This window comes from Colias eurytheme, chromosome 19 (assembly GCF_061535395.1).
Source record: "Colias eurytheme isolate Ceu_HAF_F1 chromosome 19, ilColEury1 Martin Lab GWU primary, whole genome shotgun sequence".
Classification (NCBI taxonomy): domain Eukaryota; kingdom Metazoa; phylum Arthropoda; class Insecta; order Lepidoptera; family Pieridae; genus Colias; species Colias eurytheme.
In genome coordinates this window covers 10,075,934-10,089,733 of record NC_142998.1, presented here as the reverse complement: position 1 = coordinate 10,089,733, position 13,800 = coordinate 10,075,934, and the positions used below count along the sequence as shown (strand labels likewise).

The 13,800-nt window shown below is 33.3% G+C and overlaps 1 protein-coding gene and 1 long non-coding RNA gene across 2 annotated transcripts in view; both read left to right on the top strand.

Annotated features, from left to right (window-relative positions):
- LOC149900358 (uncharacterized) overlaps positions 1-13,800 on the top strand; it is a 258,744-nt gene that overhangs the window by 71,098 nt on the left and 173,846 nt on the right. The gene's annotated exons all lie outside the window — the stretch shown is intronic.
- Positions 1-13,800, top strand: part of LOC149900362 (uncharacterized) — a 177,013-nt gene that overhangs the window by 47,487 nt on the left and 115,726 nt on the right. The window lies entirely within an intron of this gene.

Genomic DNA, 13,800 nt, shown 5'->3' with positions numbered 1-13,800 from the left:
AAGGTTATAGGCTATATTTCATCACGCTACGGGCAACAGGAGTGGAGCCACGGGGGTGAAACCGCGCGGAGCAGCTAGTTTTAAATATAAGTTAACGGGTAAAACAATAATTTCGATAAATAGTAAGGAATAGAAAGATGCCATGGAAATAATAAATTAAAATAGTTTTCGATTGAAATAACGCCTACAATAATTTAATCACTTCTTTCTTCAGCTAAGATAAAATTCTTTTATATTTTGATACTCTACTTATAGTCTATACCCTTTAATATGAATACAAATACACATTAAATACTTGTAAAAGTTTATATCAGTAAATGAAATTGACTATATAAGTATTTTACATTGATTTTCATTAAACGTTGGGTAAAAAATATATTTCTTTTAGTATAATATTAATGATTACAATTAGCGGTGTTTCCAATGCTAATATTGTAGTGGAATCTGATTTAAACGGTAGTTTTTAATAAGAATTAACATTCCGCGCCTGGCTTTGTGTCAGATCAGAAGTAAGTTATAACTATGGTCCCATTTGTAGGGTGACTATGCTTTTTGTAAAAGGCGTACTATGGTTTGGAATATAAATGGATGACTAAACAATGAATGGTGTGAGAGTGAAGTTGATTGACTTATTTTGTTACTTATTTAAATACGTTAAAAGTTAAAAGTAATAAACATATATTTTTTTTCGTCTAATTAACATATCATATTAATAAACTAAAGATATACTAAGAAAAGGAGTAAAAAGTTATGAAAGAAACAAATTAATTTTTACTAAAATTTCCGTAATCTGAACTAGGTAGTAGGTACTGTGCTGCAGATATACTAAGGAATTGCGAAGCTTTTTTATGTATGCATTTACAGAACTATACCAGATAATTATCTTTACTAGTTTCCTTAATGCTTGAAGACGTGCAATATTTTTAATACATGTAGATAGGTTTGTGACCAATTATGGAACAAGGACAGATTGTGACACAGGTACCTATGTGATAAGAACTTGCAAGAATATCTACCTAATTAACTTAGTATTCTGATATAATCTAACTTCTACAAAGATAAACTTCACATATTACGATATAACATGGAAATATGCAATTGCAACGTAATTTCCAAATAGTATGGCAAACAATAATATTAATATTGTTAAATAGTTACAAGTGTCTTTTAAAATCATATATGATAGCCACCCTCTAAACACCAAAAGCATTCTTCGAACATTCGTTAACTTTACGAGATATTTACCGCACGCCACACAGACATGATCAAGATTTTTCGTCAAGCTTTATACAAAAGTCGATCATTCCTCTCCAAACTATTATCAATCTTATTCCCAATTGATTAGAGTCCAAAATTCAAAACAAAATTATAAGAATTGTGTCAAAGGATCAATATTGTTACGGTGTCCACAATTTTGATGGTGTTGACGGACTTAATGACAATGGTTTTATTTTCGGTTTAATTAGCCGCTGTTTTAAGATTCTTTTGTTTATATTGAGGAAGTGGGTTCGATGAACGAAAATGGCATAGGTTTTTATATTCATTGCGTTTGTGTCTTGTTTACTTTTCTAATTTATTCTGGGATAAACTATATCATTATTAAATGACACAGGGTCCTCTACTGCATTGGTTAATTACGGTAAAAGTGAAAATTTCCTACTAGAAAAATGATAATTAAACAAAACTATGAAAACTTTTTCACCACTAATGATAAAATGTCGTACGCTATGAACAATATTCATTTAGTTATCTCTACATTTCATTTTAAAATGTAAAATATATCAAGAAAATTATAAAATCTATAGTTTATTATTAGCGAGTATTTAATTATACACATAATTTCCTTTGAAACGATCCTTGGCCATAATCTTACTACACATAATACGATCTTACTAATATTAGTCGGTACCGGTATTTATTTTAGAAGATATTATTAAGATAATATATTATCTCGCATGTTTATCGCTACGTGGGCGGTTGTTTGCCAATTTCGGTTATAATTTTTAATTTAAATTTAGTGTTTGAGATATAATGTGTGGCTAAATCGTTCTGAATTTGTTTTAGTGGATCAGAACGCTAAATGTAGGTAGCAACGGAGTTTAGGGGTTCATATTTATAATATATCCTAAACCACTTAACCGATTATAATAAAATTCGCACACCATGTGCAGTTCGATCCAACTTGAGAGATAGGATAGTTTAAACATGTAGGTACCACGGGCGAAGCCGGGGCGGACCGCTAGTTGTTATATATATACATATATATAATATACATATATATATATGTTACGGCTAAAGGTAGGTGAGAACATAAACTTAAGATTAGCCGGCTAAACTTAGGTTTATTTTCGACGAGGTGTTAATGTTAGTTTGTTCTATCTTTAGCCGGCTAAACTTAAGTGTAACCGCAGGCCCGTGGCTAAAAATGTCGGGGTGGGTAGATTTGGTTACTATAATACATGTAAGGAACAGGGCGAGTGTTTTCTGGCACTTCGCCGGCTGCTGCCGCAGCACGCTCGCTGCGCTCGCTCGGCTCGTGCGGGTCTTAAGAGTTCTAACCTAACCTAACCTAGCCACCAGCTTTCTGCCCTGAGTCGGGGTGGGTAGATTTGGTTACTATAATACATGTAAGGAACAGGGCGAGTGTTTTCTGGCACTGTGCGGGCCCCTCAAGCCCTCCAGCGGCCCGGCGCTAACCAAATCTACCCACCCCGACATTTTTAGCCACGGGCCTGCGGTTACACTTAAGTTTAGCCGGCTAAAGATAGAACAAACTAACATTAACACCTCGTCGAAAATAAACCTAAGTTTAGCCGGCTAATCTTAAGTTTATGTTCTCACCTACCTTTAGCCGTGACATATATATATACGTAGATAGCGTAAATTAGTTCTGACTTAAATAAAGCGTGTACCTTCTGTAAATAATTATTTCAAATAATCTACGGAACCTTTGTATTTTATTTCTTTAGGAAATAGTTTAAAATATATTTAATAAATATTTAAATCAGGATACGATCTTAGAACAGATAATTTTTTAAATTATGTTTATTGATAAATCGCGTGATGAAAGAACTAATTTAAAATACGGCGGAGAAAATATATTATGGACACAATCACAAACTAAAATAGAAATTAACAAAAAAAATATTTTGCGAAACGAAATATGTCTAGTTTAGTAATGCAAATATATTTTATGTAGAAGTCGTTAATAACCAATTGTTCCAAAAATACCGGAGATTAGATTTTTTATCTTATTATCTGAAAATTTTCACTACCATATCTGTAACAAGAGCAAGATTGAAAACTCTTGCCTATTAAAAAAAAAACATTTTATGAATGTTGCATGCCGCATAATATCTTACTTGTTACTTGTATAGATAATTAATGTACTTTCCTTCTTGCATACAAAATTGCTACAGATTTTCGTAAAGTGTTGCAACAGGAAACATTTTTTCTTTTATCAGACCCAGGCTCTAGCCCGCGTAAACGACATTATAATGACATAAATTATCTGTATAAACTTTTATTTGACATTTAAATAAAATAGTAATGGAGTGAACGAACAGGTGCACTGTGGAATTCCTGCATAATGAGGGTTTATCTGATACATATATTTGCATTTTGGGCCGAATTTAAATGAATGGATGTTATGCCATTTGATACATTGCTTCGTTTATTCGATAAACTGTTGAAGGCAGTAAATGTTTTAGTTGATGGATCTAAAAATTCAACAATAACCTATATTTCCCTTTCTTTTTAAACTCAAAACATTCATTTAACTTGATATCTTTTTAAAAAGGTAGAGAGATTAGATTTCCGTAGAGAGATTTTCGTAAAATTCAGAAATTATTTAATATCGGTTCGGAAACCTAATAGATATAAGTAGTACAGGGATTCACAATTGAAATTCTATAAATCTATGAAGGTTTTGCATTGAAATATTTTATCTTCATTATATTGCCTTCTCGTTTTAATGCATTTTTTTCTTCTAGCTTTAGTTATAAACACGCTCGTATATAGTTACTTACCATAAAGAAAAGCGGGAGCATTGAATTCAATGACTCTTTTGTAATTATCATCTAGGAAGTTTCTTGAGATAGTGGGAGGTATTTATTACATGACGGTATTCATAACATTATGTAACTTTTTCTATCAAATACCTATAAGAAAGCTTATAATTATTAGGTGCAATACGTCACAAATGTGAGGTACTTTATCTTAATACTATTATAAAGGCGAAAGTTTGTATGGATGTATGGATGTATGGATGTATGGATGTATGGATGTATGGATGTTTGTTACTCTTTCACGTAAAAACTTCTGAATCGATTACAATGAAATTTAGCACACATATAGAGGGTAACTTGGATTAACACATAGGATAGGTTTTATCCCGGAAATCCCACGGGAACAGGAACTATGCGGGTTTTCCTTTGAAAACGCGGGCGAAGCCGCGGGCGGAAATCTAGTATAATTATAAAGTATCTCACAGTGTCATTTTTAATCACAGTTTTTAATACAGCGAAGTAAAATTCATATCTCAAATCAGTTTAATCTTAAACAACACATATTTAGTTCCGATCCCACCAAAAAAATAAACGCCAAAAGAAACCAACAAAATTCCCTGAACGTTTAACAAACAACCTCCGATCGTTACACACTCATAAATTCGAAATTATCGATCCCAATTGAGATATCACAATTTTAGGCAATAAAACTTCTGTAACAACATCAACCTTATTTCTATCGGAACTAAGACCATTTTCTCGTAGCCATTATGCAAATTGCTCATCAAATCCTTTATTATTTGCCGATCAGTTGTAACAAAGTTGAAATCGACTCTTTTCTTTTATTGTTACGCTTCAAATTGGTTTGTTATTGGCGTTTTATATTTTGTAGAGGCTGTTATAAGTGACATATCACACTAGCGGATTGCGAGCGGTTTCAAAGCGGAGCGGGTGCGCAACGAATACGTTGCGGTTGCGCAGCGAATTCGTTGCGGACGCGTGGCAGATGCGCAACGTTTACGTCGCAGTCATGTACACTCATTAACAAAATGGAATCCGTGCTGGTTGTTACTTATAACTTGTGATAGTATAATAATTATGAGATCATTATTTTTTACGAGTTTCATAACATGTTAATGTTTAGGGTATTGTTTTATCTATTAAATCTTGGTCGAAATGCAATCAGATAACTTAATTGCTCATTAAGAAAGTTCATTAGTGAAATAAATGTTAAAGCTCCTTAACTAAAACAGGGCTATCTTATTATTAGATAAATAGCAGTGAATAGAAAATTTTATCAAGCAACCAGCAACTCACTATCACTTTGCTCATAATTAGGTTCACAAAATCTCTTTATAACATACGTTGCTATGGGAGAGATTATACTGGTCAGTCGTTACATACTTTTGGAATGTATGGTACATTCTAAAAGTCCTAGTAATTCAATTTTATAGCACCTTTTTTTAACAACTCCAGTTGTTATTACATCTTTAGTTAACTGTTAAGTAAGTGCATTTCCACAGTACGGTTAAAAAATTGAGTGCTACAGAAACGATGGAAATATTGAATGGAAGTTAGGCAAGGCGGAAGGGCTGGCTTTTGTGCGAGAGTATACAAAATGACGCGTCCGCAACGAATTCGCTGCGCAACCGCGGCGTGTTCGTTGCGCGCCCGCAACGTATTCGTTGCGCACCCGCTCCGCTTTGAAACCGCTCGCAATCCGCTAGTGTGATATGGCACTAATTGGCTATTAAACGTACGACTACAATATTATAATGCTGCAGAAATTTATTCATTTAGTGTAAAGCAGTTTGTTTAGTGACATAATGTAAATTTTCCATTTACTGCTAGTACATATTTTGTAAATTCAAAACACTATACTACGACTATAACATGTGAGGGTTATGAAGTATTTTAATAATTAAAAAGTAGTCAAATAAATTTAAAAAACATCGTGGTACGTGATAGTAATTTTATGAAGAGGGAGAAATTACAATGAATCAAACTTCAATTCAATTCAACCTGATCCTGATAAACTTGTATTGTTGTCAAATTACAAATGTCTCTATAAATACCGTAGTGTTAGATTTTTAGACGTCCATGTTCTATCGAGCTCGTGCGAAGACTTACAAATTAGGACAATGCAGGATGTGTGAGGCGGGTTCGCGCGTGATCTCAACGAATCGTAAGTGGAGGTCCCAATAGTTAGCTGCACTGCCCTCAGGGGCTGAGGGTTGAACGAACGATTTTTTTGCTTTTAGCTGCAACGGGTTTATTAAGAACATTTTGAAGGCCTGTGCATTTCCGCAAGGTTTGTGTGGAATTTGTAAAGCTAGTTTTCTTGTATTGCAGTTCACTTATGCTGTACTAGCAATGCCCTGCGGTTTCACCCGCATAGATAGCGATATCGTTACAGTGAAAAGTCTACTATAGGTCGGACTATAGGTTTAATTTTTAATCACATGAAAATCACCTTTACCCCGTCCCGCACTACGGCCTTTTTTTTTTGTTTTAGTGGGGAAATCTTTCATAGATACCCACGGCCTCCAGGGGAGGGGCCGTGGGTTATCTCGGATTCCTACCGACCACAACCCCACTGTGTTCCGTCAAGACATGGTCAAGACGCATATTGGTAGAATTCCTCCGTGACCCCCGCACTACGGCCTGCTCGAACAGTATACCTACTGTTTTCTGTAGATTGACACTTTCAAATTCGTTATATCTTTTGAATGGAATATCCAATTCTTTTCATTTAAAAAGTATTTTGCTGGTATTGAAACAGTCTGTAATAAAACATCATTTAATGGGATAAGGATTAATATATGTGTACGGATAACATGGTTTGATTACTGTCGGCACTTCTATTTACTTTGAAAACGTAAAAAAGTTGTTGTAGTAACATAACTACTGAAGATGGACATATGGTATCGCGGACTTTCTTGTAGATATTGATCCATTCTATAATACTGTAGAACATTTTTTTGTTCTATCTTCAATAGATTCCGCAGCGCACGCGATGACAGAAGTTTTATTGAGGATTTTTTTACACCTTGGGTTACATTATTGCATTTTTGGTAAGGATCTCTAATTTTTTTGAAAATGCAATATAGCCTATGTTGCTCAGTAAAAATGCAGCTTTCTAATGGTGAAAGAATTTTTGAAATCGGTCCAGTAGTTTTTGCGTGAAAACCATACATACATACATACTTACATACATACTTACAAACTTTTCCTCTTTATAATATTAGTATAGAGTATAGATAAAATTTTTATGTTAGTAGAAGAATTTTCAGTAAAGTTACGCAAAGCGATATATCTTATACGTATTTTAGGATGTTCGTTACGTTTATGGCGATATCGTTTTTTTTGTATTTGTGAAAGATTTTTTGAATTTATAGTTCATCGCAATACCTTTTTGTCATTATAGCGAGAGTCATCATAATAATATGAAAGTTTGAATTTTTTATGCGTGATACCATGGACTAATAAATCAAGGTGATACTACTTATTTTGATTTAATTGAAACTTTTGGTCAGACTGACAAAAATGTTGTTTGTCAATCAATAAACGAAATCGATAGTGAAAACGATCTATATTTTCGTTTCACAATGAAACATGCTACACTTGTCAGCTATAAAAACATAATTAAATAGGAATGTGTGCCGGTTCGTTGACTTTTCTATGCTGTAGTACCAATTTGTAACAAATGCATGGATATTTTATCGTACTCGTAAAATAGTCGTAAAACCACACTCGTGCCGACGCCATTTTTATATCATGTCTGAAAAATTGTTTGTTGTTTATGTGTTGCGTAAATCGTACACGAAATTGATTTATGTTGTCATAATGGACTTTAATTGCTTGCTAGTTTGGTGGTAAATTATTTTGAAGTGGTGTTTTATGACAAATTTCAGTGTCGTGTTTAAGTTTGAGCATTTGAACAAGAAATCGTATGAATAAAAGCTTCCGGTGGGACTGTTGGTGGCGTGTGTGTAACTAGCCAGTGATTTATAATTCGTTTTCATAGTACGGTAATATGTGTTGTAATCATTTATTGCTTGATGATGTTTTCCTTCACCTATTCGACTAGACGTAATGTGGATAATTTGCAACTACCAACCTTTTTATAAAATCAGCCGAATTTCTTACATGCTTTATATAAGTTTTTATCGGAGAACATAGGAGTAATTAAATTTACTAAGATACTTAAATAAATCTTAAAACTTGCCTAGAAAATCGTAGCTTCAAAAATGACCTTAAAATAGAGACAAGAATATCATTAGTCATACTAGACTATATTAAAATTGAGATTATATTATGTACTTGGCAGGATTTGCCATATATTAAGGTATATCAAAGGTCTATAAAATGGCTGTAACATTCGCTAGCAGACAAGAGTCGATCAGCTCACAATATCTTCGCTCGTAAAGGCACACCGTAAATGTTTGCTGTATAAATAATTGGAAATTTAATGCTGGAAAAACGGTACAGACTAGACTGAGGGTAAGGTTTGTTATTCTTAAGAATATAAAAGAAAATGGAGAAGAATTAATCAAGCTGTTGTTATCTATATAAGTATTTATTTAAAATTATATAGGTATGTTTATCAGCCATCTGGTTTCCATAACACAAGCGAAAGCTTAGTATGGGATCAGATCATGCCGTGTGTGAAAATTGTCCTGAAATATTTATTTATTTATACTTAACTACTATTAATATATGTAAGGATAAAATTACTATAAATTCTGTGCCTAAGCTTTGACCAAGTAGCAACAAATCGTCATATGAAAAACATTAGAATTCTTAGAATTTGATTGCAAAACTCAAATTACTCAACCATCGCATGGGTTAATTACACACACAATGTGTCTTTTGTTAAGAAAACATGAAAAATGATGCATACAATTTGTCACGTCTCGGTTGACGGTACATCTTGTTTGCAAGTCACAAAATTAACATTGAATGGTGTGATTTATCATGCACATATTTGCAGTTACAAGATAATAGGATAGATTAGTCTAAATTGATTGGACGGGCTCGCCTCTTTAGTACCGAAAGGGCATTGTGTGACATCAAACGATTGAAAATCTTCGGTCGGTTGCTTCGATAGTAATTATTGTCAGGATGTTTGATTAATATTATGTCAATTATAGCTGTCAGTAGATTTGAGTTATCATCGTTTGGATCGATGATTCGTCGTCAGCTCTATATTACAGTGTAAGTACAATTTCGCGGTGAAATTTTATCAAGTGAGTCAACTGTTGTTATTTTCTGGTTTAAATTTTTTGTCCATAACTATTTTAAATACAATTATTGTTTCAATATCATACGTTTTTAAATTTACTCACATACATTGAACTAATTCGCTTCGATAGAGGTTACCTAGAATATTACCTAACAAAAATCATACTTTTGGCATATAAAACTCAGTAAATTTCGAACCCCTTAAAACGATCACCACCCACACAATTATCATTAAGTTTAATGAACCATAAAAATTAGCCTCTTATTTAAAGCGCATAATTACGATACTTAAAAAATCGATAATTTTAAATCAATATTAATTGGCCGATGCACTACGCAATAAAACCTCACACTTGATAACTTATGATAAATACGCACTCAAAAAGAAATAAAAAAGGATTTTACGAGAAACCAATGAGGTGCGGTGTAAACACGACGACAGATTAAGTAATAAAACAGGCATTTTATTGTTATACTGCTTTTTTTAGTGGGTTTTTGTGAATGACGTTTGTAGCGTGTGACTTCCGAGTGTTGTGATCAGTTTACGGTCATTTTTAATCTGTGGCCTACACGAGCAGGGGCTTTTAGTATTAATGTATCGTAAAATGCGGGATTTCGTTTTATTGTTTTGCATCTAGAAATAGTACCAGAATAATTGAGTGGCTTTTTATGCGTGTTGGAGCGTTTATTTAGTGGAATGAAAAATAAATTAATAAATTGTTCGAGATAAGGAATAAGTGTAGAGAGATGTATCGTAAAAATTGGTGTTAATGTTTTGCTCTGGTAAATGATGGTGTTACGGTTGTTTTTTGGAAATTCTTGAATAACTAAACATGTTTTTGACGTGACAACGTCTTATAATTCGATAGAGCCGACTGCACGCACGAAAAAACATGACTCATGCGGCGTTACCTCGCTCTGAGGCGTTCCATGTAAGTGCAAGCGAGAGCGTGGAACGAGCGATAAAGAAGCACAATCGGACGTTGTCACGTTCAACTATCGTCAGTAAACCGACTTTACAGACAACCAATTTTTTTTTATTGAATAGCAGGGAAGTAGACGTTTTGCAGTTTATAAAGTTGGATTTGCTGAGCATGATAAAGCATATGCGGGGAATATGACTTGCATAACTACGACTAAACAGCACAGACTTCGCGATTCACTAAATTTGGTGCATATTTTTTTATATTTTTTATTCATGAATAGGTAAACATTTGGCCGCTGTTTTACCTGATCGTAAGTGACAACGCGTCCTAAGTTGGAGCATGTTTACCTAGAAGGTGCCTATTCATATTTGCTTTATTATAATTTTGATAGATTGTAAGAAGCTGGGAAAACTGTATTCGGTAAAGAGTTCCAATCATTAGATGTTCGCAAGATAAATGACGACGCGAATCGTTTTGTGCGAGTGTATCTTCCTTGGTAAGCTGTTTAATGAAATTCCAAGAAGCCACCCATGGAGACGACTATGTATGATATTCAAAGAGCGAGATAACTAATATGTTATAAATTATGAAAATCTGTAGTAAAACTAAGAAAATCATAGGAAGACTGCAAATACTTTTAAAAATAAAAACCCCAGAGTTTATAGACAAACAAGACAGTTTACACAATTCACAATACTGGAGGCATGCGGTAACTTTCTCAATTTTATATCAATCGCTTCACCATATCGGTAAAAGTAGTAGCTATTAAGTTTATTACCACAATCAATAAGGTTGTAAGTGCTGGCCTTTTGTGTAATATCCTTTTATAAAGTTTAAAACGCCGTAAAGATACAGTTAACATGCAATAATTAAGTTGACTCAGATTAGAGAGTATTGCACGGGATAAATAAGCCTGTGTAACCTGTAATGTTCACCCTATTTTGGTTGCCAGTGCCTTTGTTGTTATGTAAGTATTAGATAACTTTTTCTATAAATACACTTAACTTCGAAACTATTTGTAATCTTTGATAATATCTATAATTTAATTAAATGTTGACACAATGATCTGAGTTCTTGCATCTTGGTCTTTCAGCATAACTTTTCATGAATCCACACTATATCGTCGAGCCTCGACTGAGAAAATATGAAATGAAGGTCTTTTAAGGTTTTGATGGAATTTTTGCACGAGAGACATAAATGACGTGTTTACAAGTGTGATTAATTTTTTGATTTTGCATTTACTAGTATATATAGGCACGCATCAAACAGTGTATTTGTAATGAATCATATTATCATCCCTAAAGTTTATGTTATTCAATAATAATGAAGAAATAATTAAAAGAATTTTGAAAGTCCGTCCAACAGTTTCAGAGCTTGGTGGACACGAACAAAACGAAAACTTAAGAATACTAGATGCAGTATACGATATATCGAAGTGAGAACAATCAAACATGAACAAAAATAGGTGTAATTTTCCTCGCCCCATAACTCGCGCCGCAGTTGTACACAATAGACCGAAACACACGTTTATGATACTATCACTAGACGTGAATTTACTTAAACCGGTATCCAGACATTATGGTATTGCTTCTGGTTTACAATATGAAATGGTTATACATATTATGGAAAAGCCCTATGTGCTGTATGACGGACTTAGTATAAATTAAGTTTGAGATTTTGCTGAATTTTATAGCTTCTGTAATGTATTATAGTTGGGTTTATTTTCATCTTCTAGCCTCTCTATAATTTATTTATATTGTAGCTTGTTCAATATGAATTATACAGAGCAGCGTTGTTTCTAATTTGGCTTTTTAAATAGGTTTGAAGTCGGAAAAGATCTTTTAATTTGATAAAAGTCATTAACAAATTTTTATTTAGATATTGTACATATAAATAAGCTGTATAAGCGTACTGTATGATGTCGATCCTGAAACCAATGTCATGATTATCGTAAGAAAATTTGCAGTTGAAAAAATTATTACTTATAAAAATAAAATGTAATCTTATAAAAGTTTCAAACGCAAAATATTTCAAAATGAATTTTACTATAGACTTGAGTTAATTTAATAAATCAAATTAAAAGCTATTATATTCGTCAAATGAGCTGTTTTATTTTCATTATGTTCTTGGTCAGTCAGCCATCCAATGCTGTGTGTACATATTTATTCTTGTTTATGTATAAATTAGTAATTTACGTGCTAATAAAATGTTATTACTAAATTATTGAGTACTTATTTGTCCTTTATATAAGTAATTCGCTTTAATGTTAAATGCATATACGGGATTTGCATCGATATTTTATTGAAATTACTTAGAGAAAACATCCATAAATACGCAAATGTCTCCTCCGCTCAGTAGTAAAACATTGACAGTGACATGAATAAGGTATAGGCAATAGCGAATAATATACGGCTTAACTGCTATTTTATCAGATTTCCTCTTGAGCTCAAATACAGTACTAACTGCAAAATATATAAAGAAAGCGTTAGGCCCTTCGCTCATGGAGCTACTCAAAAATGACTGAACTAATCAGTAATTACGATTACAAACCAGTTACAAATTGTATCTCGCATACAACGCTACTCAAGTTTATAAGGTTATTATAAGGTTTCAGTCACTTGTCAATGTTTGCTCGTTCATTTTTATCATAAAAAACAAAGAAAATCGGGAAACCAGTAGCGTGGAGACCGACACGACGCGTCGCGCGTGATTTGTTGCTAACGCGTTACTCACCAGTTAGTAACTAGTCGCGTCGTGTGCGAATCTCCATAGAACATGTATGGGCTGTGACGCTCAGGCAACTCGTTAGTAATTTGAGTTTGTGACTAGTTCTTTTTGAGTAGCTCCATGAGCGAAGGGCCTTATGTCACTCCAAGACTTAATTTACAAAGACCACACTGATTTCTATAGAATACTGCACCCGGGCATAGTATTTCAAAGATACTTGTCCTAACATAATGGACTTTGTCTATTGCACCGCTTTATAAATCCCTGTATTCTAAAATTATTGCCCGAACAAATCTGTAATTAATGTCTATCTAATAATAATCACAGTAGACAACAGATATTACTATTTAAATATCGATTTCATATAAATTTTGATATAAGTAGTAATGAGATATTGGGAAGATAAATATCGAACGTAATTTAAACGTTATTTAACTTTATGAGGTGTTAAATTTGAGATAAGTTAATCAATAATTTAATATCCTGAGACCACACCGACACTCGGCAGTCCACCCGCGCACTCAAAACATTTGTATAAGAGGAATAATGCGTGGGCCATAATACAGCCTTGGTGCACGCCGGGCGAGCTGCGGCTAACTTTGTGACTCACGCACCTTGATGGAACGTTTTAAAGGCACTAAGCCAATCAAGCGTTTAGTACTACATGAATATAACATAAATTACATTTCATGATGAGCAGACGCAATTGTATTAAGTTCCTCAATCACATATAATACTATATCAAACGCTTCTTTTAAATTGCCACTCATATACTGGTCCTATTTACATTTTATGGTCTTGACATGATTTTTAATTGAACGGCTATCTAACGACCTAGTTATTACATATGATATCATTTTGCATTACGAGTACTTTATATTTTATGACCGTAAATA